This window comes from Aethalodelphis obliquidens, unplaced genomic scaffold (assembly GCF_003676395.1).
Source record: "Aethalodelphis obliquidens isolate GAN/ISIS:26980383/991018 unplaced genomic scaffold, ASM367639v1 scaffold34, whole genome shotgun sequence".
NCBI classification, from domain to species: domain Eukaryota; kingdom Metazoa; phylum Chordata; class Mammalia; order Artiodactyla; family Delphinidae; genus Aethalodelphis; species Aethalodelphis obliquidens.
Window position 1 is genome coordinate 12,786,446 of NW_020837978.1, and position 25,481 is coordinate 12,811,926.

Genomic DNA, 25,481 nt, shown 5'->3' on the forward strand with positions numbered 1-25,481 from the left:
ACACACACACACACACACACACACACACACACACACACACACACACAGATTAAGGTCCTCATGTCCTAGAATCCTGAGAAGTTCTGGGCAACAACTAATATGCAGCCTTAATGGAGATCATTTGAGCTCAGCCAACAGTCCACCATGGTCAACCAAGGTCAGAAAGAGATGGCTTTGATAAAGAAGCCAGATAACCTAGGAGAACAGAGGCTGCTGATAACCAACTGGCCAACATGTGATCCAATGAAAGGCTTTTATTGTTCCGTGGTACACACGGCTTTACAGCTGGGTGAGTAAAGCACTGGGGAAGGAGCCCCAGACATGGAGTCAGGACCCCCAGGTTCTAGGACCCCCACCAACCTAGGTTCTAGGACCACACATTCTCCTCAGTGACCAAATGAGGACTCTCCAGAGCCCCCTTCAAGATCTGGGGTTCTATTAAAAAGGGTGACACCCTCGAACATTAGTTGTTTTATTTGTAACTTCAAAGCCGGCTCCTGTATCCCAAAACAAGCAAAGAAAATTAAAAGAATAAATAAAGCATTCCGGGCATCCATAATATTTATTTCGCTTTCTCCATCCGCGTTATTTCAGTAACTCTAGCAGGGGTAGAAAAGTGACAAATGAGTGCAGATTACAAGGCAGCACATGTTCAGGACAAGGTCATTAGATGCCATCAGAAACGGTCTAATGACACATGCATTTGGGAGATAACACAGCTCAGTGGGTTATCTATGAATCGTTCCCACTCGAAGTCTCATCTACTGCTCTCACACAACCACTGTGGTCACTGAGCCTAGACAATGGTGCTGAACGGGGCATAGGATGTTAGCTGGAGAAGGCAAGATGACCAAAAAAAAACCACCAAAATTGGCTGAATCTGAAATGGGGGGGGGGGGGATCTTTGCACATGCAAAACATAAATAGTCCTAAAAAGGGACATAATTATTTGTTATGAAGATGCATTCAGAGGCATTCATCTGAAAAGAAGGAAAGATGCTCTATGCAAAAAAAAAGTCACATCAGAATCAGTGACAGATGACAGAAGGCAGAAGAGTGGAGCCGTCAGAATAGGCTCTGGTGTCAGACACTCTGGCTTTAAATTCCAGCCCTCACCACTCACCAGCTGAATGAATAGGGGCAGGAAGTTTAAGCTGTCTGAACCTCCATTTTTTTAAATCTGGAGAATGGTAGTAGCAATATCTATCTCAAAGAATTACTGAAATGATTCAGTCATTCATTCACTCAGTGCATAATTATTGAGCTTCTAGATGTGCCAGGCCCAGTGCCAAATGCTGGAGCGACAAGAGTGAGAGAAACAGCCACAGCCTCCACGTATATAGACTCTAAGTCTTTCTTAGATTCTGGTGGAAGAAGAGAATCAAAAGGGCAATAAGGAAAAATTAACCCAGCTACAGGGATGGAAGGTGATGGGGGTGTTACTTCAGTTAAAGTGACACCTGAGGGCTTCCCCGGTGGCGCAGTGGTTGAGAGTCCGCCTGCGGATGCCGGGGACACGGGTTCGTGCCCCGGTCAGGGAGGATCCCACATGCCGCGGAGCGGCTGGGCCTGTGAGCCATGGCCGCTGAGCCTGCGCGTCCAGAGCCTGTGCTCCACAACGGGAGAGGCCACGACAGTGAGAGGCCCGCGTACCGTAAAAGAAAAAAAAAAAAACAAAAGTGACACCTGAGCAGACACCTCAACCAAGAGAGAGGGAGTGAGTCATCAGGAGGGGGAAGAAATCAAGTAGAGGGAGCAGTAAGGCAAAGACCCTGAGGCAGGAAGAACGTTGCATTCAATGGGATATTTGTAAGAAGCTTTTTAGCTCAGGGCTCAAAAAAGCATGTGCTCCAGATGATGGTGATGATGATAGCGATGACGGCGACGATGGTGATGGTGGTGATGATGGTGATGGTGGTGGTGATGGTGATGATAACGATAACCCAACAACAGAGTACAAGGGATGTGAGAATAGGCACAGCCCATGTTAACTAAAGGAACAGAGTGACAAAATTAGTATTGAACACAGGAGAACTGATTAGAATCTAGAGTAATATTCAGTTATAAAAATTGCACCTCTATTTTTACTCCTATCCTTTAATCTGACTTCGTTCTAGAAAAGCTTCTCTCTGAAAATTCTATTTCATGAATGTAAAATTATTTAATAAAAATATTCTTTATGCATGATCTGTTTTTTACCCAGCCATCTTCCTGTTGGTTTTTAGTCTGCTAGTGTAGCGTGTATGTGGTATTTTAAAGAGTTACTATGCAGGGTACTTAGAAATTTCGTAGGAGCATTTAAACGGCAGAAAATGCTGCTAGCTTTCATTTCCACATATACTCTCTGACAGAGGGAAAGAGTTTTAATACATGTCTTTCTAGGCTTTTAGCTTTTTCTCAACTGTCTCAGGATGAAATTTTACTTTACTTGTTTAGTTATGGATATTTCTGAAACTTTACAAACAGATTCACTCATATTGTAAGAATTTTTCTGCAACCTAACTTTTTTTTTGGCTTAATATCAGGTTGTCGAGATTTCTTTGTATTGCTCTACCAAGTTTTAAGATCATTTCATTTTCACTGCTGCACGGTATTCTATTATTTGATTATATTATAATTTACTTATCCATTCTACTTTGATAAACATTTGGGTGGTTTGGATTTATTCTGTAAACCATTATTAGTATCAGAAAAGCTGTGATGGACAGCATACATGTTTTCTGGTACATGCATACAGAAGATTTCCTAGGGAAGAGATTTAAAAATGAAAACAGCCTAGTCATCGGGTATATATACTCATCTTTACTGGATAATGCTTAACTGTTTTCCTAAATGTTTGTACCAATTAACACTCCCACCAGAAGTAGATAAGCATGAAATGTCATTTTTCTAACTTAGACCAAAATATCCTCTTTGCCACAGGGGATTCCAGACCTCAAATAACTCCAGTGCCAGTTCCATCTATAGCCTCAGTCAATTCAAAACTGGTCTTTGAACAAATCCAGACTTAAAGAAATTTCAGTTCTGTTGAATTTCTGGCTAACGCACCACAATCGACTTTGCAAGCAAACAATATCCCCCCAAGAACAATAATAAATAATCACATATTGCTGGTGCCAGGGTGCAAAACGAAGATGTTTCAATTGACGCAAACATGCTTACAAAAATATTTTGGGTATCTGAATTAATCTGAACCAAATTAAGCATAATCTAGATATTTGTCCCTAACCCTTTATTAAAGAAAGGTGCCTTTATTTCATGGCATTTTTATAACTGGACTTGCCGGACAAAAAACATGTGTGCCTTAAGGAAAAAAAGTATTGAATTTACTCTCTTCAAAAATATATCAGTTATGAATATATACTAAAAGCCATAGAACTGTACACTTTTAAGGGATGAATTTATGGCCTGTGAATTATATCTTAATAAAGCTGTTGATAAAAGTGTATCAGCTAAGTGAAATACGCCCATCACAAAAGGACAAATACTGTATGATTCCACTTATATGAGGTACCTAGAGCAGTCAAATGCATAGAGACAGGAAGTAGAATGGTGGTTGTCAGGGGCTGGGGGAGGAGGGAATAGGGAGTTATTGTTTAAAGGGTACAGAGTTTCCGTTTTACAAAATGGAAAGAGTTCTGGAGATGGATGGTGGTGATGGTTACACGACACTGTGAACGTACTTTATGCCAATGAACTTTACATTCTAAAATGGTTAAGATGGTAAATTTTATGTTGTGTGTATTTTACCATATATATATATATATATAAGAAGTGGAGGTGGCTGTGTTTGTTTCAGTATCAGGTCATGTTCAAGCAAAGAGATGAGTTCTTTTTGCATAAAGTCACAGAGACTGTACACCACAGATTGAGCACTGCATCCCTTTTTTTATTTTCATACGCAATACCAAATTCCAGTGCACAAATGTACAGCAGCATACACTGTGGGTGAGAAGAAGGTTTAAAAAAATCGAGTCTAAAGTTACTGCTCACATTACAACCTTGACACGACAACTTTGCAAAAACAAGGGCTTAAATTTAACAAAATATGCCACGATTCAGAAAATGCTACTACCATATGCCCGAGGGGACTGAGTCACGCCTGCAGTTTAACTCCTGAATTTTTTGACTTGACTTTCTGTATGTTTAAATTCTCATCACACTGCAGCTTCAACCTTTGTTTCTGCCACTGATCATATAATGCATCTCTTATTCTCTGACATAATCTCTACCATGCAATACTTGGTTTTGAACAGCACTGAGGTTCAGAGGACACTTTGAAAAATGTTAAACGATAAAAACTGTCAACGGTGACTGGAAATGGAAAAACAGCCTAGCCTTTTTTGATGCCATCTTTATGCCTAGAACAACCTTCCCACTCCCACTCCCACGTCCATCAAGTGAGCTACATCTCTTCCTTCTTTCAAAGTTCACCTTAATTCACTTCTCTGGGAGTCTATAATGAAGACAGCTGTGATAACAGCAGAAGTGGAGAAGAGAATTCTGTCTACCCCCAGGGGGCAAGGAATGAATGTTAATTTCTGTCCATAAATCTAAAAGAGCGTAAATTGCACAGATTACATTTTTTTTCCTCGAGATGATTTTTTAAATTAAATTTTTATTTTTTTAATTGAAGTATCATTGATTTACAATGTTTCAGGTGTATAGCAAAGTGATTCAGTTATATATATATATATTCAGTTATATATATTATATATATACTATATATATTCTTTTTCAGATTCTTTTCCATTATAGGTTATTACAGGATATTCACTATAGTTCCCTGTGCTATACAGTAACTCCTTGTTTCTCTCTTTTATATATAGTAGTGTGTATCTGTCAATCCCAAATTCCAAATTTATCCCTTACCCCACTTTCCCCCTTGGTAACCGTAGGTTTGTTTTCTATGTCTGCCAGTCTACCTTGCACAGATTGTGTTTTTAATGTATGTCTGTGCAATACCTTGTATCCGTTTTTTCCATCTTTGCTCTAAGAATCTTCCATGGTCCCCGATGCAGGGATGACCAGCACTCTCAAGGGGCTTGAGGAGTTACCATAGCCTACCTGTCAATTACAAGGCACTGAGTCACACAAACTGTGTGTGTGACTCACCGTGTTCCTGCTCAGAAGCCCACAATCTTTCTGGGGAGGCAAGGCACGTATCCCGTGCAGAAAGCTAGTAATAGTAGGCGATTTTTCAATTTACACACATTTATTCAGCAAATAGTTACTGAAGACCTACTAAATGCCACGCATTCCACCCAGACATTCAGGACAAAAATATGACTAAGACGTGGGCCCAGGAGAGAGACAGATGGGGTTCAGTGTAGAACCGTTTTATCATGGAGCCTTCAGAACACTACTGGGTGGTAAAAATAGCAGATTTTCCCTCTCCAAAAAAAAAAAAAAAAACTGCACTGAACACACAGAAGTAATCCAGTTACTGAGTGAGCATTCTGGCCACGAAAACATATTTGGAATGAACACAGTGATACCTTCTGATGCTTTCCTCCTTAGAACCAGCGTCCCAGACACACGAATTCTCCAATACCCACTGAAAGGCAAATGACCAGCCGACCCTAATGCAAACTTGCCCCCATGGAATATTTGAAAGGAATCTGCCTTCCCTGACAGACCCTAGCCTCAAAAAAGGCAGGGAGAAAGTCCTGTGTGCACAATGCCTGTTGCAGAGTGAGTAATTAAAAACATTTATGACATTAGCATTTTAAATTCGCTGGCTGCATATTATGGTAAAATTGACCTCTGAAAAGCCTGTTGAAATGGTCATTTAAAGACTGGGTGATGAATATAATCCATAATCAATCAATTATGAATTCAAGGAATGAACCAAGTCCTTTTACAGATACTGTTATGGGCTGAACTGTGTTGTGCAACCCCCCCTGCCCCCCAACCTTCCCGCCCCTCCCCGCCAATTTGCTAGGTTGAAGTCCTAACTCCCAGTTCCTCAGAATGGGACTGTATTTGGAGAGAGGGCCTTTAAAGAGATAATTAAGGTAAAATGAGGTCACAGGGGTGGGGTCCTAGTCCAATATAATTGGTGTCATTAGAGGAGATCAGAACACACAGACAGGGAGGGAAAACCATGGGAAGACACAGGGAGAAGATGGCCGTCTACAAGACAAGGAGAGAGGCCTCAGGAAAAAGAACGCTGCTGAAACCTTGATCTCGAACTTCCAGCCTCTAGAACTGTAAGAAAATAAATGTCTGTTGTTTAAGCCACCCAGTCTGTGGCACTTTGTTATGGCAGCCCTGGCAGACGATTAGAGATGCCGAGTACCTGCTAGGGACAGAGCTATTGCCCTGTAAACAGTCATTTTGGAAAGACAATGTGAAGTATCAGAGAGAGAGTGCTAGGACAGGAACCAGGAGCCCATCTACACATTTCCGGTTCCAGTCTGAACTCTTGGTCAAGCCATTTTCCTTCTTCAGGTCTGTTTCCTCCTTTTAAGGTAGCAGTTGAGATCACACAAGCTCTAAGTTTCAGGTGACCTAGAACTGTATGAAGCCATGGGATGAACTCAAGGCAGCCTTCTAGGATATGACAGAAACCACAGGGAGGTGTGTCTGCTTTTCCTTCACGACATTCAGCCGGTACAGGAGGCTCTTCAATCACTTTCCATCTGCTTCTTGAACCCCTGCATTAACATCACCCAACATCCAAGTACAAGATGCTCTCCCAGCAAATCTCCTATCACAAAAGGGACAGACACTGCCACTCAGCTCCACTGGACCACCCAGCATCTGGGGAAGATCAACTCGTGGAAGCAAGCTGAAGAGAGGTGAAAAAGAAACAAGAAGAAGAAACAAGAAGAAGAAACAAGGCTGATGAATGGCTCCACACATAGGGTGATTTTAGCATATTCTAACCAGAAAAGAACTGATCATTCTGAGCAAAGATGTTAATGAGTCCTGCAAACAGAAATTACCACAACAGAACAATAGACATCTTAAATGATTTTTCTCCTCCAGCAATATGGGCACTAATGATCACAAAATCTTCAACAGCAGTACAAGTAAAGATAAAGACACAATCATACAACCTTGGTACAGTCTCAGTACAGACACACACTGGACTGTCTGTTCGGCATCTGTTTTTCTGGAAATTGCCTAAACACACAGGTGGGAGCAGGCCTGTTCATACTATATGATTCAAACCCCAGATACACCGTGGGTTGTTGATTCTGGGTTTTGGTTTCTTTGTTTTGTTTTGTCTTCCAGTACCTAAGGCCCAGCTGCCCCACCCTTTGCTAAAGTCCATGAGACACCCTCACGTTCTTATCAAAATCCCTGTTTCTCTGAAGTTGCCTCTGATGAGGCAATAAAAAGAGTACTAATTAGTAAAGCCATATTTCAAAAAGAGACAAGTAGGAAGGTTTTCTTTAAAATAAAAACCCAGTGTTTAAAAAATGTTTATCAATGTTGCCTGCTTAGAGCCTCTATAACCTCTAGTGGAAAAAGCGATTCTTTTAAATATCCTGACCATTTATTAGATATTATCAAGGTGAGGATGAGAATGTTTCCTGGGAGGGTGCCTTCCACGTTCCTGTCCGATAAGCCATGTCCATACTGACAGAATCACGGACCTAGACTGGGTCTCACAACTCCTCTTACTGGGGCAACTTCCTTCCAACTATGGGCAAACACCAGGTCTCTCTCACTCATTCATTCCTTCAGTAAGCATTTGGGCCCCTCTGTATTTTGTGACTCTCCTGCTGGGGGTCAGAGGCAAACAGGAGAAAACCACATATGCCCCAAGAGGAGTTCTTCCCAAAGGAGGACACAAGCCATTCTGTCGTTAAGCGGAAGTTGTGAGGCCAATTTAAAGAATCAGTCTTATCACTTAACAATATATCTCACATACAGATAAAGAAATCCAAGGGCCTAAGTGAGTACAGGACAGTGTGGGCCACATGTACACACAAACATATGCTGAAGTACTGTATAGGTTGACTCAGAGGGGATTTGTTAGAGAAAAGCTGATAGAAGCAATCACTTCAATGCATAAAGGTACAGAGAGCCTAGATCTCCAAGTACCACGCTGGGCAGAGCACTATATGCTCATCTGTAAATCTGCACCAGAGAAAACAAGCAATGATCATACCTCCCAAGTCCTGACATTAAAATAAGGCATTATTAAAAATGAGCTTCTTACATAGAAAACTAACATTCTAAGAGTTTAGGAAATCAGAAACACTAGAATAGGAAGTAAGGAGATGATACTCGTCAGAAGATATTAAGAAGACAAGCCAATAAAAGGGATCTGTTCACAGAATGATTCTAAATACGAAACGGTCAGACTGATACTTAGAAGTATGGCTTTTAATAGAAATGACATTAGAGAGGTTTCATTATGTAAATGACAATTAATGGCAACGACTTATAAGTCCGCCTGAAATGCCCCAAGCAGTCATTTGCATTTTTGCAGTAGCAGAAATGTCAAGGATTTCTCTCACTGAATCATGAGGGACCCTTTCACTGGTATACCATAGCTTTTACGATCTCAATAAAAAAGACCACCTGTGCCCTTAGTTGCTCTTAGATAATAATAATATGTACTCTTAGATGATAATAATAATTAGGCACATTTATGTGCTGACTCCTTTACATGCAGAAGTCCTATAAGGCATGATTATTATCCCAGGTTCATTGTTGAGAGAATGAAGTCGCTTGCCCCGGGTTCTCATGGTTATTAACAAATGCAGGCTGGATTTGAATTCTCGTCTCCCTCATGGACCCCAGGCCCATGCTTCTTTCCACTGCCCTGAACATCAAATGGTCCAAACTCTGGCGGTATCATGACCATAATGCTTCAGAAGGTATACAGTGCCTGTGTAGGTAGAGATGGGTCTGGAAAGATGGGTACATCTGGCAACCCCTGTGTGTAAATATCACTATCTGCTCCCACTCAGTGGCACCTACATTGGCCACCTGAGACCCCTGGATATCGGTGCCACACTCTGGCCAGCTCCTGAAATGCAAATGCAAAGTATTCAAATCACACCGGTGTCACAAGTTGAAATCCCAAATCAGTCCAAAGCTAAATCATCTGTCCTACATCTACCCTGGAGGTCTCACTCGACATTCCATCAATCTCTGAAGGCAACTGGATTCCCTCCTCACCACTCCTCAGTCAGATTCTTGGTTTCATGATCCACATTTCTACAGGACTCTCCCTTCCTTAGTTCTCAATGATTAAAATCAGTGCTCTGAAATCCCAAGGTGACTGATTGTGTAACTCCCACCTCAACCACACACCTTCATTAGAATGGTAAATCAATAACACCTTCATTAGAATGGTAAATCAATAACAGTTTTGTTTCAGCTACCTCTACTCATTTCCCCTATACATCCTTTGAGGAATTCTCCATCAAATAACTAAAACTTGACATCAGGAGGAAAGAAGAAGAGATGAAAACCTCTAATGCTTGGAAATAGAGTGTGAGTTTAATGTCAGAGCTGGTTTCGAATCCTTGTTCTATATCTCACACAGTAGCTATTAATCTTATTACTTAACCTTTGTCTTGTATCATCTGTAAAACAAAGGCAGTAACGCTCATCTCCTGAGGTGGTTTTCAGGTTTAAATAGGAGGTTATAGGTGATGCTCCTAGGGGGGTGCCCAGGAAAGGGTAAAGTTCCTTCCTTTTCTGCTTTCTTTGGTCGCCCAAGAGTGTACTTCCCCTAATCACTGTTCTTCCCTCACTGCCTCCTCACAGAAGCCCCAGCCCCTGGCCTGTGTCCCACAGGCTGGAGGCATCCCTCCTGGGGCAGTGGGGGAGGGATTGAGTTGGTCCTGTCACCCCGTAAGGGTGGCCTGCAAAATTTGCTCCTCTGTGAATACTGCCACAGGCACAAAGACAGCTGTTAACAGGATGCACGTGGCAACATGCCTGATACATTAAGGCAGGAGGTAAATGCTAGGTTACACTATTATTTCCATGAGATTGGTGGGCAGGAGGAAAACACTGAGCCTTTGCTCTCCTGAATTTCTTCTGAACTGAATTCCTACCGGCAAGATTTCTGTCAATGACCCAGAACCACTTAAGCTTCCAGGGAACCAAGCAACAAAGCGGACCAAGACTAGATAATGAAGCCCGGGGCTGGGGGGCTGGGGAGGCAGTAAGAGTCCCACAGTCAGAGGTGTGCATTGCTGTGCTGCACAGCAGTGCTGCATTCACAGCGCTCCAAAAGGCGGGAGGGGCTTTAAGAAAAACAAAAACCGAGAGTTACCATGTCAGCACTAGAGTTTCACAAACACCAACCTCTACAGAAACCAGAAGATGTGAAATTGCTAGACAATCTGAAGGTTAAAGGAAAAGCATATTTTTTTTAAAGTGGAAAATAGATGAGAACTGTCAGTACCTTAAGTACTCATTTTTAGAATCTTTTATTGATAGACGGTCATTTTGTTATAAAGAAACATTTAAAAAGAGGCATGGATAGCTAACTTGGCCACTTCGTAAAGATTTTCTTGTTTGATAGATTTAGAGCTTTAAGGCACTGCCATAAATCTTTTCCAAAGAAGGAAGATTATAAACAAAGTAATTAGTTAATTAATTAATTAGACAAACCAGCCATTGACAAGCCTGGGGAAACCCCTCCCAATGCTTTTTTTTTTTTCTATCTCTTTTTCCAGTGACCTACAACATGACCTACTACACCTACAATTCCTCAATTTAATTTTTTTCCCCAAGCACCCACAAATCCAGGTCACCCAAGTTTAAATCCCTGACCCAAAGCCTACCATCCGGAGTCCTCAAGGGGCTGCCACTGTGTTCTGTGTTTGCCAACAGATGCTGTGACACACCCCTCCCCGAGAGGCACCTGCCTCACTAGAGTGTGTAACGTGGCTGCCAGGGCGAGACGGACATGTCGGAAAAGGCAAATATCCCACGCTGTCCGGGGCGTTGGAGCAAGCATCCTGAGCAGCTTCAAGCGATTAGACCTAAGACTCGGAGCTAATTAATGGAAACTGAAGCAAAGATGGTGACAGCTCAAAGCCAGGGTGTGAAGCTCACGTCACCTGGTAGAGAGAACCTCAGGAGAAATCTCCTAAGGGTAGGACATTAATGCTTGCACTTTGCTTTGCAGACTAACACATTTCGTTTAGAAACATGTCTTTACTCTCTGGAGAGACTTTATAAGGTGTTGACCTGCTACTAATTCTGGCAGTGCCTACACCACTGCTCACAAAATAACTCTTCACTCATTGGATTCTGATCACCCAGCTGCCATCATAGGGAAGGATGTCCTTCACTCCAACTAAACAAACCTATTTGTTGTCCAGCTTCTGTATGTCCAATCCTCACAAGCGATCACCTCCAGTTTGAAATGCCCCTTTGTCCTCCACTTCACACCATCATGACTCTTTCTTCCTATAAAACACAGTTTAAACCACCTTCTCCCTTAATCCCATCCAAGCGAACCCTGTGTAGTTCTGGCGTCCACGCAAACAAAAGACTTAGCTCTTATTTCCCACTGACATAGATGTCTCTATAGTGAAAATGTTAATCCAACTCAGGACTAATGTGTAACTTTGGGCAAGTTACTTCTCCTTTCTGGGCCTCAGTTTCCTCATCTGTAGAAGGCAGATAACAAGAATCCCTATGCTGTGAGAATTAAACATGTATTTATTTATTTATTTTTTTGCTGTACGCGGGCTGCTCACTGTTGTGGCCTCTCCCGTTGCAGAGCACAGGCTCCAGCCGCTCCGTGCCATGTGGGATCTTCCCGGACCGGGGCATGAACCCGTGTCCCCTGCATCGGCAGGCAGACTCTCAACCACTGCACCACCAGGGAAGCCTTAAACATTTATTTTTAATGTGTGTGTGTGTGTGTGTGTACGTGGACACACGCACTTAGGGCATGCAAAGAGCTTAGCACAGTATTCAGTATTCCCGTACATGGTAAGTACTCAGAAAATGTCTACTGCTTTCAACAGCGTGACTATTATTACTGTTACTGTTACTTGTGCTTACAGTTGTACTGGTCTCCACCACTTGATTACTAAACTCTTGAGAGAAGGAGCTATTCTTACACAGGGGCCTGAAACTAAGGATGTGACAGAAGTTCAGTAAGTGTTAACTGAACAACTAAGGAGCAACTTGGCAAGGACTCAGGTATTTCAGACTCAACCTACACTGCTGATTACAAAAGCTCATTCATATGTGTGAGTTCAGGCAAAAGCAAATATAATTGTATCTGATTCTTTAAGCAGGAAAGTGGTAAGATAAATAAATACTTCTGAACCTGCGGAGAAATGAATTGTAAGCGGGCTTCAAAACAAGAAAGAAAATCTACTGTGGCCTATGAACATCTCCAGAAGCATCCTGAAGATATGACTGAAGAAAAGGCGAGAAGATAGCACGGAAGCCAGCCCGGCACCGAGCACTAAGACAAACCTAAGCCTTCTGTGCTGGGGGAAGGGCAAGGAGCTCAGGCCATGCAAGGGAAATACGGTTCCTTGAAAGGTGTTTTCCAGGTGCAAGTTAGTTACCCCAGGTCTCAACTCTAACCTCAGGCAGTGCTCAGTTCACCCAGTAAAAGCCACCTGCCCATGGAGAGAGACATCCACCTGAATTTGCACCGGGGGTATTTCCCACCTGTGTTCTAGACCACCACTAACTCCTGCCTTCCTTCCACCTGCTCCACTGCCGTTCTTACCATTTTCATTTCCCTTGTAAGTCAGATGTCTCTTAATCTTCAGATACGGAATGTCCCAGGCAAAGGGAACTTCCAAGGATTATCCAGGCTACTACTGCCCTCCTCTTATAGAGGAGGAAACTGTTCCAGGGAGGTTAGTAATTTTCCAAAGGTCACAGAAGTAGTGGCATTGCAGGAACTGAGACCTGGATTGTGTGACCAGTCCCCTCCTCCCAAAGCAATCTAGTTTCCAACGCTGCAGCATCCTGCCTGCTTGCTTCTCCCCCTTCCCAGCCCTTCACTGTGGCTGCTAAGTCATCAAGGTAAGTTTTGTTGTCAAGCAGGCCATTGGAACAGGCCTCCTTGCTTTGGGAAGACAAAATATACTTGGCTCTTTCTACCCTGCGGTCACTCGGCTCTGCATCACACGTAGCGACCTTCTGCCCACACCAACTGTCAGTCACCCTTAACAGTCTATGACACCATATCTCCCTAAGATTCTTGACTAATAAGAAAGTTAAATGGCTAATAAATAATATCACGATTAATTTAAAACCCTTTTTATAGACAGATACTTTATTCTTTTTTTAAAAAATGGGTATATTTTCTTGGAGTCTTTCTCTAGGTGCTAATTCAGCAGCCAATGTCATGCCTTGAATTCCAGGTGCATTAAAAAAAATAATCTCAAGTAATCAGCTTTTACACCTGACAACAGACTGGGAACAATAAAAGAACTCTTTGGAAAAGGAAGAAACTAATTTCGCACACTAGAAATCAACAGCTGCTTCTCAAATCAAAGTTACTTGCAACAAGTAACTGCTTAGTAGGGAAAATAATTTACCTTCAAGTAACCATGTCACGCTAGGATAAAATGTTTCACAAAATAGCCATTAAATTAGTTTTTCTTTAGGTGGTGTGGGGAACAAGAAAAAAGGCGATATAGTTCAATTTTACTAAAAACTCCTAAGAAACTCTGATACACTGTACATGCTCCAGGCAAATGGCAAGCCAGAGGGGACAGAGATTCCCAGGAATATGTGAATCATAATTGTTAGTCATCAGTTTGGGGAAGTTAGGAAACAGTTCCTATCAGTTAAACATATCATTATTTGCTAAGTGTCCAAGATATAAATTTCCTTGGAAACAACTGGTGAAGGTACGAAAGGCTATGCCCAGCCTCTCAATTTTCCTATTTTGTGGACTGGCAGATTCAGAGGAATTTCATATATTAGTATGAAGGAGAAATGAATATATTTAATTAATATACACATAAGCACATTTACATATATTCCTAATCAGAGGTGGATCTAGTTTGCAGGGTCTGAAGCATATAGTTAGGCAAGGGATGGAGGGGTGAATAGGGGGAGGAGTGGGTCTTTAAAAAAAGAGTTCATAAAATTAGATACCGGGCCTTAGAAGGGGCCTGTACAAGTGAGAGGCTTTGAAGCTGAAGTAGCATTAGCTTCAAGACAACCGTGCCTGGTCCGTAAGACACTCGGCATACAGGTGACCATCACAAGGGTGGGGACGCTCACAAAGGGCCAAGCTCTACACAGTTCATTACAGTCCTCTCCAACATCACGTGTATCATAAATACTTCTGCACACGTTTTTGCTGAGTTCAGATGGCCACAGCAGAAATGTTTCAACAGTATGTTTTAGATGAGCTGTTAAAAGAATTCCAGCATGTGGCTTGACTACCGTGGCAGGAAAACCTGTCATCCACAGTAATTGATTATGCAGTGATGCCTATTCTCTGGAAACCCATCTAAAGGTTCCTGAGAGGGTATCTCAGATCAGTGTCACCATGTAACTAAACTCAGTGGTTACAATGAAATGTGGATGACGGGGGGGAGGCACGGTGTCCCTGAAATCAACGAGCTTAGGTTTGGGCTCAGGCACGGCTGGTGAAAGGGCCATTTTACAACACACTCTGCCCTGCGCCAGGAACCCAGTGCGGGGAAAGCCCTCCGGTGCATCTTACTTACAGCCGGAGAAAATGAGGAGAGAGAAAAGTCTCTGAGCGCCTCAACTTGAAATCAATCCACAGAGCCCCTGCACCAGAAGAAAAGATGTACCCTGAAAGAAGATTCGAGAATCACAGGCCTCTGGGATTACAGGCAAATGTCTACCTTAGGCCAGCAGAAAGTCATTACTGTTTCATTAACTTTCAGGAAGTAGATTAGCCCTTTCCGGGCTTTCTTTCTTAAGGCTCTCCGAGCTCCAGGGTGCCAGTGGAGTACCGCTTAGATCAGCAGCCACGGCTAGAATAGAAATCTGAAAATAAACCAATCGCTCTGACACGTCAACTCACTACTTTTAATTGTGGCTCATTAAAGATGTAAATAGAAGATGAATTATGTTCATCTCTACTACAATTTCATTGCTGCAGTAAAACGACGCTGCTTCTGCTTCTATGCAAAAAGGAATACTTCTGCCTTGCGTAGTATCACCGCAAGTGGAGGGCTACGATTCACCAATTTTTCCAAGATCAGCCATCATGTGTTTCTGCCTGTTGTTGGACAGAGGCAGGTAGACAGAATGAGTAGTTTAAAAATCGCCCAAAAGAAGAAGAAAAGGCAAGTCGGTCAAAAGATGGAATCTAAAACATTCTGAACCCTTCTTAGTAGGCATTACAGAAATGCAAGCCTGCTTGCAGAAATTCTGCAAAGGATTCAGGCCCAAGAGGGGCTAAAACCAAAGTGAGGAAGAATCTGTGCCAAAGAGGGAATGTGAAACTAACAGGAGTTTGATTTTTGTCTTAGATGTGTTATTTTCTTCAGTTACTCATGAGAAAATCATTTTTTCCATATTTTCTATTTACCCATATTCTTATAGGACCTAGTTTCTGAAATTAGAATAATTATATCTTATTGAAGATTATTGATACAATACAGTATTGAAAATACACACAAAAAGAATATCTGAAACACTGTGCTAAAAATCAAATTAAGGGTCAGACACAAAGGGACGAATATTGTATGATTTCTAGGTATAAGTGGTACCCAAAGTAGGCAAACTCACAGAGGCAGAAAGTAGAGTAGAGGTTACTAGGACCTGGGGAAAGGGAGGAACAGGGAGTTAGTGGTTAACAGGTACAGAGTTTCTGTTTGGGAAGATGAGAAAGCTCTGGAAATGGACAGTGGTGATAGTTGCATAATATTGTGAATGCACTTAATACCACTGACTTGTACACTTAAAATTGTTTAGGGCTTCCCTGGTGGCGCAGTGGTTGAGAATCCGCCTGCCGACGCAGGGGAGGTGGGTTCGTGCCCCGGTCCGGGAAGATCCCACGTGCCGCGGAGCGGCTGGGCCCGTGAGCCATGGCCGCTGAGCCTGCGCGTCCAGAGCCTGTGCTCCGCAACGGGAGAGGCCACAACAGTGAGAGGCCCGCGTACCGCAAAAAAAAAAAAAAAATTGTTTTAAAGTGGCCAATTTTACGCTATATAAACTTACTGCAATTAAATATATACATATATATATTTAAAAATAAAATTCAGGACACGTGCTGGATTGATGGCTGGGTCCCCAAGACAGAGTAGTGCCGGTTCATTGACTCTCCCAAGTGGATGAGAGTAGTACAGGCGAGGAAAGGGGCGAGACCAGTGTGGATGCTCACCAGGAAATAAATGTCCACTCCTGCAAAGGGGGCACAGCGGCAGCTGACCTTAAACCTCCGAACGTCGGCACCAGCATGGGTGGCAAATATTCAGAAGTCCTGATTTAAATGCGTTAAGCGGATAACCTGATATGTTACAGGATCTTACTCAATTTCATAGAGCAGATAACCACTCCAAAATTTGTCAAGTTAATAAATACAGATTTAGGTTGAATTTGCATAATATGTGCTTGTAGGTTCACTGGCCATTACCTTTGATAGTCGGAATTGAACTTTCTCTTTCACTAAATGTCACTCCAAATTCCAGGCACCATTTGGAAGCAAACGCTGCTCTGGGCCAGTTGCTAAGTGTTTTTAGTATCATAAATTTGGTTTCAATCAGGTAGAAGAAGCAAAGCACTTAAGGCTCTTGCAATGTACTCACTCCCAAACTCTATTTTACTGTGAAGGACAAGTTCACTCTACACACCAACCCAACAGAGGACACCAGGCTCTTACACAAGTGGCTAATTTGATGGGCTCCTAGAAATGACCACCTGCCAGCAGGGTCATTTAGAAGGATGCTGGTCCTGAGGACAGTTGAAAATAATTTCTTTCCCATCAACTCCAACAAAGTAGATTAGGTCCTTGTAGGGCTTTAGTTTCTCTGAAAGCAGCAGAGTGCTAACAAATGCCCTTTAAACCAGCAGAAGAGACAACCCTAGTGGAGACTGGAAATCAGAAGTGGCTCGACAGAGGGAGCGGGTGATGGCAGAGTACAGGCAAGGGGTGGGGGAGAGTCCAGGGTTTGAATCCTAGCTTTATTCCTATAAGCTGTGTGATGCTCTTCAGCACCGATAACCTCACGCATTATAATGACATACAACTTGAATGGAAAAGTCATACTCATTGTCTTTAAATTTTTTGGTGAGGATCAGATGAGATGAAATAGGTACAGACACAAAGAAACTGATTTATTAAGTATTCTTAAATTCGTTTTCTCTTTAAAAGGTAAAATGTACAAAAAGTGTCTCCCAAATTTTGTCAAGGAAGCTTTTAAAAGAGACTCCACCAGGGTTTCCCTGGTGGCGCAGTGGTTGAGAATCCGCCTGCCGATGCAGGGGACACGGGTTCGTGCCCAGGTCCGGGAGGATCCCACGTGCCGCGGGGTGGCTGGGCCTGTGAGCCATGGCCGCTGAGCCTGCGCGTCCGGAGCCTGTGCTCCTCAACGGAAGAGACCACAATAGTAAGAGGCCCGCGTACCGCAAAAAAATAAAAAATAAAAAAATAAGAGACTCCACCAGTATTTACGGACTATCCACCAGGTTGAAGGTCTAGTGCTATTGCTCGTGGGGAACACAGGGATGTGAACGATGTGTCTTTAATTTCGGGGAACTTAAGAGTCGAACAGCAGATGAGTAAATCACTGCTAAGTCTGATCACGACCCTTTTCTGTTCCAAAACCTTCAATGGCTCTCCACCACTTAAGAAAAAATTCCAACCCTTAATATGAGATTAATTCAATTGTTCATCTGTGAAATGGGGATAACTATGTTGCAGTGAATTGCAATCAGAGCTAATTTATGTAAAGCACCAATCTCAGAAGCTGGTGTGAGATGGCTTATTCAATCAGTAATTCACATTAATTATTGTTATCCTCATCATTATTAAATCAATGTCTTTCCTCCCAAACTCTCATTATTCCACCTCACACACCTTACACTGGACCAAACCAGTCCCCAGGGTTCCTCCGGCACACACAGCCCCTCCCTTCTCACCTCTGTCACTCTCCGTCCTGTCTGGAACGCCCCGCTCCCGCCTCTGCCATTTGGGACCCTAGCCTCGCTTCCATGTCTAGCCCAAAACCCCTCCACCAGGTTCTCCCCATCTCCAACGAGACCAAGTCTCTCACTCCTCTGTGTTCCCATGGCATTTCCTCACCTTCCCTAACTGGGCTCACCCCCAGTTTCCCCTTCCCTAATTGAGCGTAAACTCATAAACTCAGTTTGAAGGAAGGCGAAGGCTGGAAACATTTCATTACAAACTGAGGAACCGTGTAAGTGAATACCATGAAAGAGGAACCGTGTAAGTGAATACCATGAAAGTGACATGATCATAACAGCTAACATTTTGTTACGGCTTTATGTGCATTAACTCATTTGGTTCTCACAACTCTGAAAGATGCTGCTTTATTTTCCCTATTCCATGGACGGATAAACCAACACCCAAAGAGGTTAAGTTACTTGCTGAACATTACACAGCTAGTAAGGGGCAGATGTGTATTCAAACCCAGGAAGTTTGCCTCTAGAACCTACACTCTTACGCTGCATGACATTGTCTCCCAACAGCATTGTAGCAATTTACTATGTACCATTTTTTAAAATCTATGGGACTTCCCTGGTGGTCCAGGGATTAAGACTCCGTGATTCAAATGCAGGGGGCGCGGGTTCGACTCCTGGTCAGGGACTAGGATCCCACAAGCTGCACAGTGAGGCCAGAAAAAGAAAGAAAAAACAGTCTATGGATACACTGTTAACCAGTGTATGGAGTGTAAAATAAATATGAATTTGTGGGTAATACAGTTAAATGCTGTAAAAAAAAATTTATGATGACTGTAATCAGTTCTTTCGGGGCTGGATTTTAAAACTTCAGATCCATCAAGATATCCTGTTCTGTAGATCCTTAAAGTCTCAGGAAGAGACTTCCTAATTGAGGCCACTATAGCTTACAGACACATCTGCCTGTGCTCACCAATGCTAAACAACCTCAGCAAACTACAGCCACAGCATCACCCCATGGACCCATATACATGGTCTGCAGAGGGCAGTTCAACAGAAGCACCTACTACCCTGGGTAGCACCTGAAGCTGTAATGAAAACTGCAGTGGTCTACTGACTGCTGGAGTTTTTGTCACCAGGTGTTTAGGATGCTTTCGAGTACTGGCTCTCAACAAAAGGGCAATTTGACAGTCAGTACCTCCTGGTAAATGAACTGCAGCAGTCACGGGGCATCACTGCAGCCCCGTGGATGGTGCACCAGAGAATAACTAACAGTGAATGGCGAGTCTGCATGCAATCACGCAAGCCCTGGCCTATTACTGGACACATCTTCCAGACAGCCAAAGGGTTGGGCTTTTACATGAATGCAATGCTCAGGACAGGAAAAGAAGAAAATTTGGCAAAGGTTCTTCACTGTGGCAAACAGACAAAGATCAACTAACATGAAAGGCTGAGAAGTGATGTGGTATATAACACATCTCGTCAGTGCTCAATGTTGTTTGTTGACTGACCAATTTCTTAATCTGGTCATCTAATGATGGCTCAACTTTTGGCATAATTTTATAGGCAAGAAAACTGAAAATTGGGTAAGAATATCATGCAAAAAACCTGCCAAACCTCAATCTTGCTGAATAATTCATTAGTTCTAATCATTTGTCTATAGATCCTCTTGCATTTTTATGCAATTGTATCACCTATCACCTAACATTAATAGGAAAAATTATACATAATGTTATAAAATAATATACAAGTATTAAACAATCTTACCCTGATGACAAAATGTTCTTTAAAAAGATGCATAACACGCCTCATACATTCATCCCCATCAAATCCCATTCTGAATTCCTTGCAAACAAGTGCGAATGATGATTTTTAGTGGCATTTTTAACATGTGATACTAAAAAACCATCCTATTCCACCCTTTGAAAAGGAACTTTCAGGGATGCCAAATTAATTTAAGATGACTTTTCATTTTATTTAAGCCAAGATGTTTTTTTCTCCTTTGATTTTTTAACCAAATAGAATTCTTAGAAATGAAAAAATAGTAACAAGTGTATTTCTAGGGTAGAATAGACTTTCAGAATTGAAAATGTTACATCAATCCTTTCCTGTTATCCAGTCTTGGCTTTTTAAAGTCCCTTAGGAAAAAAATACCACATATTCATCTTACGTTGCCAGCACTGGATGTGTTATTTCTTTGGATTTCTGATTTGGCCGATATGATTTTTCATGACATAAAACAGTTAAAAAAAGCAATTTCTAGTAACTTCACAAATATGGCTACTGAGAAGCTGACGTGATCCTCCCTGATGTTAGAATTTTCAAACACCAAAGATCTACCCTAGCAGTTTAGCGAAAATGGTCTGATGCTGAATTCAATGACTTTTGTAAAAATTATTTAACCAAAAACATGTACTTTTTATAATTTTTACAACAAGTTAATTAGCACCGAGCTTATCTGAAAAATGTTACATCTCACCTGAAGGATTACTTGTATATCTATAAATGAAGTCTTTCCTTTCTGCTCACCTTCCATAAATATGTGTTAAGCTATATTATATGCAGGAATGGGCTTAAGACTTGGAATACAAGGTTTAAAATAAACCGATCTCCACCCTCATGAGCCATCCACAGAGACAGTACAGAAACAAAGACTTCTAGTACATGTAGAGGAAGAGGGGACATTTCCATTAGGCCTCAATGAATGAGGAGTCCACTGGGTAGAGAAACAGAATTTCATGCAGAAGAATCAACATGAAGAAAGGCATGATTATTAAAATACACAGTACGTTCGGAACCGAAGGAAGCGTTGTGTGGAGAGATGGGAGGGATGGCAGATGAGATTTAAAGGCTAAGCTGATAATGAGTTTCTAGGAGGTCACGAATGTCACGCAACGAAATCCACATTTCATCTTAAAGGGAAGGAAAAGCTAACCAAATCCTTTAAATGTTTCCTTTCATTTCATCATATTCATTCATTACTCCAGAAAACACCAAGAGTATTATTTTTTAAAAAAGAAGTACCAATCGCCCTCTTATTGTAAACATCTTCATTTTTGCTTTATTTACTACTAGTCTTTGTTGACAGGCACCATTTTCACCATTATTTTGTAATCAGTGTGTCTAGACAATTTTGAATTATGAACTTTACACTTAATAGTGTATTAGAAACACTCTTCCGTACTTCCGCATACTGTCAGGTTTTTTCAGGAATAATTCAGTCAGATCCTTTCTTTAAGAAGGTAATTCTTAAAATAGTAGGACGAACGGAACACAGAAAGGAAAGATTTAAGACAAGAATACACTTTTGGAAGTGGCTGCAGTGGTCCAGGCAAATGATGCTACAGCCTGAAAGAGAACAACGGCGAGGAGACAGGGAGAAGGGGTCGACTGTAACAGATTTAAGAGGCAAAACCGCAGTACGTGGTCAAGGGATGAAGTACAGGAAGAGGAGGAGGTGACCAGCATCGATGATGAGCTGGTTGGCGATCCTGTTTCTCTAAACAAAGAATCCATAAAGGGAGACAGGAGAGTGAGTGACAAGTACAGGTTTAGACTCAAGTTGCCGACACCTTTGGAATATTCCAATTGGAGCTGTCGGGGAGGAAGTTGGAAGCCAATGACCTTAAACTCCGAGGAGGAAGGGAGAGCAATGTTAGTCATTCGAGCAGAGCTGGTAATGATGCCACGAGGTGATGATGCCTTCCCGCAGAGCGCGTGCAGGAATGAACACGGGCAAGTTTCCGTTTTCACTCCAACAGTGTGTAAATGTGGCCGTTTAGTTCTAATTTCTTTTGAGGCAGTGCGAACACCTCCCTTCGAAGCTCTCAAATTCTCACCAAGGAAGGGGTACCTTCCAAGTCAATCGACATCAGCTTTGATGATGCCTATTAGAAGACAATTCACTGCATTTCCTGAACCGGTGTGGTTTCACTTACAGTTATACCAAACCACACAGCTGCTCTGAAGGACTGATGTAATTATTAGCCCGTGATGGTATCAGGAGAAGAGTGAGTTATAACACATTTCACAGAAGGCATGCTTGGTACTGCTTTACGGAACAGCAGCTCAGGGACATGAAGGGTAACTAACTCCTCTGAGCTGGAAAGCATTTAAAGAGCTTTCCGGCGATGGCATTCAAGGAGGGTACTAGGCTGGCTCTTTTCTTCTGTCTGCCTTCCAAAAGCAGGGCCCATGATTCAGGTGGCCGTTTGGTAACCCCGCAATTCTCAAGGCTGCCTCACAGTAAACAACACAAGTGACATAGTTTCTAACTAGACAAATGCTCTTTAAAAAACAGTTTTTCTCTTTTCCAACCACGGATGGCCACTTAAAAGGAAATAAAGACCTCCCAAACAGCAATGCCAGCATCTGGTATTTTGCAAAAATCACGTGCTTTCTCATGCCTTTAATTTTCTCCCTAGTTATCCCTTTAACAACGGCTGAGGGCCTTTAACAACGGCTCGAAGACACTTACATCAACAACTTATATCTGGAAGAAGCCAAGCAGATGAAAATCTAGTCAGCTCTCCAGGAAGCACATATTAAAATGCCTCTTTTGCCCTTAATGTTGCTTTGGAAACCCATGTTTTTTTCTTCTTCCCTTAGCTGAGAATCTGAGAAAAAGCCCAATCCCAATCCACTCTGGTATACCTTTCTGCTAACCACGCCTCCCGTAGTCGAGATTAGACAAGAGACCGAGAAGAAGATGCTTCCCCGTCACTGTGCTTGAATGTACCTGGGAACACACACTTTATTCAGCTTTGGTACAACTTTGCTAAGAAAAACTGTGACAAAGCAAGAAGTCAAAGAAAGCTGCAAAAAAAGGGTTTAATGCATTTGGTAGTGGTTCTCCTAGCAGCTAATAAATTTCCTGATTCCCCTACTTGTTCCCTCGTAGGCTGCCTGTGAGTTCTTCTGTTTGGTTTCCGACTCGAACTGTCAGACGTTCTACCAGTTCTGGATCCTCCAGCAAGGCCCCTCAGGAGGTGCACCAGAAGCAGACACCACCCTGTACATCTCTTCTGGGTCATCCAAGCCCAGGCAAGCCCTTGCTCAAGCAAGTGGAGGAGGGAAGGAGGCAGCCAAGTGTCACCATGGCTACCTGTGAATATGAGATTCAAATCCTGAATCCGCTGCGGCCACTGTGGGTGCTGTGATGTGTGTCCACTGCAGCTTAACTTTATCCCTTCCGGCGATGGGACCGCTCTCCTGCCACCCAAACTGACAACCTGCTAGCCCTAACAGCTGAAAGAAACACCACTCAAAACGAACTGCCAAGGGCAGAAGGTGTGGCTTTGGGAGCCCAGGATAGAGCATCTAGGTTACCACAGCACTGCGTTCATCCTCAGAGCCTTCGCCCGTCCCGTCAGCTCATCAAGTCCAGCTCCCACAGCTGATATCCCTGCTCTACTAGACTTAGGGTTACTGCCATTACCAGGGACAGTCAAGAGTCAACTGGTGACAGAGAAAGAGACATAAAAAGGTTTCCAAAGGAGCCTCTGACCTAGAGGAACGCTTCACACATTTAGACAAAAAGGGGCTTCTCAGGGTTCAGAGAATATGCTGACTTCATATCTGAAAAGGTCAGGAGATTGAAGAGATATCACAACTATCATGGTTTGATGCTGCTTAGATCAACAAGCAAGCATTTCCTGGGCACCTACTATGTGCTCAGATCTGGACTCTCTGCTGTGGGCGACGAGGCAAAGAGGAGGATGAAGCAGCAGCCTGAGACACTTGCTCACAAACCTCAGTGCGCAGGAGCTATCTGTAGTGAGTTTCTCGGGCTCAGCATCCCCAGAAATTCTGACTCATCGAGCCTGGGGTTGCTAAATCTGCAGCTTTAATACGCACGTCCAGGTGATTCTGATGGGGGAGGTGCTGGGGCTTAGACCACCTTTGAGAACCACCAGGCTATGATCTGATTCCTGCCCTCAAGTCTGCAACTCACAAAGCAACGCACAGCCATAGAGTTTGTTTTTGTTTGTTTGTTTTGTTTTTGTTTTTTTTAAGATGCAGGCTCTAATTGTTATAGGAGCTCATAAGGAGAGGCCAGTCAGTAAGTCCTGAGCATTCAGGGCAGACTTTGTGAACATGAGCCGGGCTTGGTGGTCAGGCGGGACTTGGATACAGAAAGAGACAGCCCCCTGCAGTCGTCTTAACTCAAACTCCCAATTCAGCAGGACAAGGCAAGAAGGCAGGTGGAGACAGGAGCTACAACGCTGTCACCAAACAGGTAGAGAGGCTTCCTATGTTGACTGCAGGGAAGAGACTGTCACCAGGAGAATCATAAAACTGGCATCTTCAGATAACACTGTTTGCGTTTTCATTCTACCGCATTCATGTGGTTTCCTGCACTTCGTAATTTAACATTTTTAAGAGAAAAAAAATGCTGTTATGAAACCCAAATAATGCACTGCTCTGAGGCAGACAGCCAGCTGCTAACAAGAGTGACATCTGAGCATCATTTAAAGAGTCATTTGCAGCTCTCCTTCAGAAAAGGGACATTTAGTAAGAAAGGGTTCCGTTCAACGTAAAACAAAGTTTGGGGCTCCACAGGGTTAAAGAACTGGCAGATAACCCACAACACAGTGACTGCAAGCACAGAGAAAGACGCAGTGAGGTCCCCAACAGAAAAATAGAAGCCAATAATTCAAAAGAAACCTATCTTGTTTATTCGAATATTATATTCATAGAACACCGCGCCATGTTTTCTGTAATGCTGCAAGGGAATAAATTATGAACCAGATACTGCAAGACCTGCTTGGCCAAAGGGCTGAGTCACAAGATCAGTGCCAGAAGGAAGGAGGACCCCAGGTGCCTCTGCCACCTCTTCTTCACACTGGCTGGTCCAGGGAGCCCCCTGCGAATGATGACTTGCCAAGGGCACACGATAAATTCAGATGAGCAAGAGTCAAAGGGTAGTATCATTGAATTAACTTCACTAGAGTGAGCTGTGGAATTTTAAATTTGCAAGCAACCTCGGACATCACCAAGATAGTGGTGTTTTTACAGGTGACTCATTTCAAGAGGGAGGATACATTGTCCAAGGTCACCAAGATATGTGAGCAGAACCGGGCTTCCATCTGAGGTCTCTGTTTCCAAGAAATACATTGAACTAGACTGATGAAACTCACTTGGAAGTCCACATTATTTTGCTGTAGGGTTTGGAATTTATTTAATATTATTTATAGTTCGGAGCATTTGCATTCCACCCCCGAGACTGTCATTCAGGGTACCATGTTCAGTTAAAAGGTTCTCAACAGACCCTGTTGAACAGGATCTGGAAACTCCCAATGCCTCTCACCTTGCTCATCCCAATACTTCACTTATAGGATAACAAACATGCCACTAGACTGAATATACTATCTCCTGTATGATTAATCCCCTATGCTCTCCACTGAAACGGAATATATGGAAGATAAAGTTTGTTGTTTGTG

At 42.7% G+C, this 25,481-nt stretch overlaps 1 protein-coding gene across 14 annotated transcripts in view; it reads right to left on the reverse strand.

The window, feature by feature from the left end:
- Positions 1-25,481, reverse strand: part of ATXN1 (ataxin 1) — a 399,625-nt gene that overhangs the window by 273,740 nt on the left and 100,404 nt on the right. The gene's annotated exons all lie outside the window — the stretch shown is intronic.